The sequence below is a fragment of the Oncorhynchus clarkii genome, chromosome 10 (assembly GCF_045791955.1).
Source record: "Oncorhynchus clarkii lewisi isolate Uvic-CL-2024 chromosome 10, UVic_Ocla_1.0, whole genome shotgun sequence".
Lineage (NCBI taxonomy): Eukaryota > Metazoa > Chordata > Actinopteri > Salmoniformes > Salmonidae > Oncorhynchus > Oncorhynchus clarkii.
Window position 1 is genome coordinate 10,038,977 of NC_092156.1, and position 5,000 is coordinate 10,043,976.

At 49.0% G+C, this 5,000-nt stretch overlaps 1 protein-coding gene across 11 annotated transcripts in view; it reads left to right on the forward strand.

Moving 5' to 3' along the window:
* LOC139417995 (transcription factor COE1-A-like) overlaps positions 1–5,000 on the forward strand; it is a 278,063-nt gene that overhangs the window by 205,696 nt on the left and 67,367 nt on the right. The window lies entirely within an intron of this gene.

Sequence of the window (5,000 nt, forward strand, 5' to 3'; positions counted from 1 at the left end):
AGTATGGCATTGATGAAGTGGGATTTAGGTACGTGAGTGTGTACAGTATGTTCACCTTACCCTGTAGTCTACATCTGGGACGCAATGGTAGAAGAGCCCCCTCTCTCTCTCCATTCCCCCTCAGCCCTCTCTCTCTCCTCTCCCCCTCAGCCCTCTCTCTCCTCTCCCCCCTCAGCCCTCTCTCTCCTCTCCCTGTCAGCCCTCTCTCTCCTCTCCCTGTCAGCCCTCTCTCTCCACTCCCCTCAGCCCTCTCTCTCTCTCCTCTCCCCCTCAGCCCTCTCTCTCTCTCTCCTCTCCCCCTCAGCCCTCTCTCTCCTCTCCCCCTCAGCCCTCTCTCCCCTCTCCCCCCTCAGCCCTCTCTCTCCTCTCCCTGTCAGCCCTCTCTCTCCAAGCCCCCTCAGCCCTCTCTCTCTCTCCTCTCCCCTCAGCCCTCTCTCTCTCTCTCCTCTCCCCCTCAGCCCTCTCTCTCTCTCCACTCCCCCTCAGCCCTCTCTCCTCTCCTCCCTCAGCCCTCTCTCTCTCCTCTCCCCCCTCAGCCCTCTCTCTCCTCCCCCCTCAGCCCTCTCTCTCTCCTCTCCCCCCTCAGCCCTCTCTCTCTCTCCTCCCCCCTCAGCCCTCTCTCTCCTCTCCCCCCTCAGCCCCCTCTCTCTCTCCTCTCCCCCTCAGCCCTCTCTCTCCTCTCCCCCCTCAGCCCTCTCTCTCCTCCCCCCTCAGCCCTCTCTCTCCTCTCCCCCCTCAGCCCTCTCTCTCTCCTTTACCCGTAGCTGTTCCTTTGGACAGTGTGAGCCATTTTTTGTATTGGTTATGTTAATTTGTGTTTTATTCAACCTTTGCTAGTAGACGAGGAACCTTTGCTACAGTAGTTCCAAAGTGCCAACGGTTCAGAGACAGTTTTGGTCATGGGGTAATGGCTGAAGCACACACAGAGATGGGCCGGGGGTAGAATTGTCCAGCTGCCCTACCCTCCCTGTCTGTTTAGCCACCCTCAACCCAGGGTTTATTTCGGAGGGTCCATACAGAGGTAGATCCTCTTCTCTCTCTGCTCACCCCATAGCTGTGTGGTATAGCCTACATAACTACTGCCCCAGTCTGTCGTCCTCAGGGTTCTGTGCTGTTCTCAGAGGCTGGTTGGTTGGAGTGTTGTCCGGCCATTGGTCCCGTGTAGGAAGTGCCGACGCCCCACAGTGTGTTTCTAATTACAGCTTTCCCATAGCGAATGTGCCAGGGGTGAGAATGAGTTTGCTCCCTGCTCTCAGGGGCCTACAGAGCCTCCCTAGTATCACCCAACCAGCCCCCGCTACCCCTGTACCTCCGATACTGATCAGCCCTGCACAGCTGATGATGAGGAGAGGCCATGAAGAGCAGGCTTAATGAACACACACACACACACACACTGGTCCTTGTCATGCTGTTCCCTCACCCCCACTCAAGCCCTGTGTTTGTTTACCTTCTCTAAAACACAACAGGTGTGAGGGGAGCTGTGGCTCCAGTCCAACAATAGCATGCTTACTTCGGGTATGTGTGTGTGTGTGTGTGTGTGTGTGTGTGTGTGTGTGTGTGTGTGTGTGTGTGTGTGTGTGTGTGTGTGTGTGTGTGTGTGTGTGTTTACACCACCTAGACACACTTAACACTTCTCAACAGAAAGTCCTTAGTTGCTGCAGTGCAGAAGACTTAAACCACTAATACCTTCATTCACGTCAAGTGATCAATTCAATAAACGTTTTGTTTACGTTTCGGACTTCATTGTCGACAGTTCGTCCTCCTCTTCGCTCCTCTCTTCCTCCTCCAGCCTTCCCTCTGTAACTGCGTGTGTGGAGAGTGTTTCCCTGACGGCTCATAAGTAGGGATCAGTGGAGAGTTGTTGTGTTGAAGGGTACCACTCACAATCCTAGAGTCTGACACAGGAGAGGAGAGGATTAACAGAGTCTGACACAGGAGAGGAGAGGAGAGGGGAGAGGAGAGGAGAGGAGAGGAGAGGGGAGGCGAGGGGAGGGGAGAGGAGAGGAGAGGAGAGGAGAGGAGAGGAGAGGAGAGGAGAGGAGAGGAGAGGAGAGGAGAGGAGAGGAGAGGAGAGGAGAGGAGAGGATGGACAGAGTCTGACAGAAGAGAGGAGAGGAGAGGAGAGGAGAGGAGAGGAGAGGAGAGGAGAGGAGAGGAGAGGAGAGGAGAGGAGAGAAGAGAAGAGAAGGTGGACAGAGTCTGACAGAGGAGAGGAGAGGAGAGGAGAGGAGAGGAGAGGAGAGGAGAGGAGAGGAGAGGAGAAGAGAGGAGAGGAGAGGATGGACAGAGTCGGAGAGGAGAGGAGAGGAGAGGAGAGGAGAGGTTGGACAGAGTCGGAGAGGAGAGGAGAGGAGAGGAGAGGAGAGGTTGGACAGAGTCTGACAGAAGAGAGGAGAGGAGAAGAGAAGAGAAGAGAAGAGAGGAGAGGAGAGGAGAGGAGAGGAGAGGAGAGGAGAGGAGAGGAGAGAAGAGAAGAGAAGAGAAGGTGGACAGAGTCTGACAGAGGAGAGGAGAGGAGAGGAGAGGAGAGGAGAGGAGAGGAGAGGAGAGGAGAGGAGAGGAGAGGAGAGGAGAGGAGAGGAGAGGAGAGGAGAGGAGAGGAGAAGAGAGGAGAGGAGAGGATGGACAGAGTCGGAGAGGAGAGGAGAGGAGAGGATGGACAGAGTCTGAGAGGAGAGGAGAGGAGAGGATGGACAGAGTCTGACAGAAGAGAAGAGAAGAGAAGAGAAGAGAAGGTGGACAGAGTCTGGGAGAGGAGAGGAGAGGAGAGGAGAGGAAAGGAGAGGAGAGGAGAGGAGAGGAGAGGAGAGGAGAGGAGAGGAGAGGAGAGGAGAGGAGAGGAGAGAGAGAGAGAGAGAGAGAGAGAGAGAGAGAGGGTGGACAGAGTCTGTGGAGAACACAACTAGACATAAGACAGAGACTTGACTAACGGCTGTCGGTTTCCTGCTCTTCTCTCTCTTCTCTGTCTCAACTCAATTCAATTCAAGGGGTTTATTGGCATGGGAAACATGTGTTAACATTGCCAAAGCAAGTGAAGTAGATAATAAACAAAAGTGAATTAAACAGTGAAATGAACAGTAAACATTACACTCACAGAACTTCCAAAATAATAAAGACATTTCAAATGTCATGTTATGTACAAATAGTTAAAGTACAAAAGGGAAAATAAATAAACATAAATATGGGTTGAATTTACAATGGTGTTTGTTCTTCACTCGTTGCCCTTTTCTTGTGGCAACAGGTCACAAATCTTGTTGCTGTGATGGAAAACTGTGGAATTTCACCCAGTAGATATTGAAGTTTATCAAAATTGGGTTTGTTTTCGAATTCTTTGTGGATCTGTGTAATCTGAGGGAAATATGTGTCTCTAAAATGGTCATACATTTGGCAGGAGGTAAGGAAGTGCAGCTCAGTTTCCACCTCATTTTGTGGGCAGTGTGCACATATCCTGTCTTTTCTTGAGAGCCAGGTCTGCCTTTCTCAATAGCAGGGCTATGCTCACTGAGTCTGTACATAGTCAAAGCTTTCCGTAAGTTTGGGTCAGTCACAGTGGTCAGGTATTCTGCCGCTGTGTACTCTCTGTTTAGGGACAAATAGCATTCTAGTTTGCTCTGTTTTTTGTTAATTCTTTCCAATGTGTCAAGTAATTATCTTTTTGTTTTTCATGATTTGGTTGGATCCAATTGTGTTGCTGTCCTGGGGCTCTGTGGGGTCTGTGTGCTTTTGGACCAGTTTGCTTAAGGGACTCTTCTCCAGGTTCTGTAGGGGATGGTTTCTTTGTGGAAGGTTTGGGAATCGCTTCCTTTTAGGTGGTTGTAGAATTTAACTGCTTTTTTGGATTTTCATAATTAGCGGGTATCGGCCTAATTCTTCTCTGCATGCATTATTGGGATTTTATGTTGTACACAGAGGATATTTTTGCAGAATTCTGCATGCGGAGTCTCAATTTGGTGTTTGTTCCATTTTGTGAATTCTTGGCTGGTGGGTTCTGTAACTGATTCAAGTATTTTTAGCCAGATCCTAATTGGTATGTTGAATTTTATGTTACTTTTGATGGCATAGAATGCCCTTCTTGTCTTGTCTCTCAGATCGTTCACAGCTTTGTGGAAGTTACCTGTGGCGCTGATGTTTAGGCAAAGGTTTATATGGTTTTTCGTGTGCTCTATGGCAATGGAATTTGTATTTGTGGTCCTGGGAACTGGACCTTTTTTGGAACACCATTATGTTTGTCTTACTGAGATTTGCTGTCAAGATCCATGTCTTACAGAATCTGTGCAGAAGATCTAGGTGCTGCTGTAGGCCCTCCTTGTTTGGGAACAGAATCACCAAATCATCAGCAAACAGCAGATGCTTGATTTCAGATTCTAGTAGGGTGAGGCCGGGTTCTGCAGACTGTTCTAGTGCCTGCGCCAATTCGTTGATATATATGTTGAAGAGGGTGGGGCTTAAGCTGCATCCCTGTCTCACCCCACGACCCTATGTGAAGTAATTTGTGTGTTTTTTGCCAATTTTAACCGCACACTTGTGTACATTGTGTACATGGATTTTATAATGTCGTATGTTTTACCCCCAACACCACTTTCCATCAATTTGTATAGCAGACCCTCATGCCAAATTGAGTCAAAGGCTTTTTTGAAATCAACAAAGCATGAGAAGACTTTGCCTTTGTTTTGGTTTGTTTGGTTGTCAATTAGGGTGTGTAGGGTGAATACATGGTCTGTTGTACGGTAATTTGGTAAAAAGCCAATTGGGATTTTCCCAAGGTTACTGTCTCCACTTTTGTGGATTGGGGTGATCAGTCCTTTGTTCCAAATATTGGGGAAGATGCCAGAGCTATGGATGATGTTAAATAGTTTTAGTATAGCCATTTGGAATTTGTTGTCTGTATATTTGATCATTTCATTAAGGATACCATCAACACCACAGGCCTTTTTGGGTTGGAGGGTTTTTATTTTGTCCTGTAACTCATTCAAGGTAATTGGAGAATCCAGTGGGTTCTG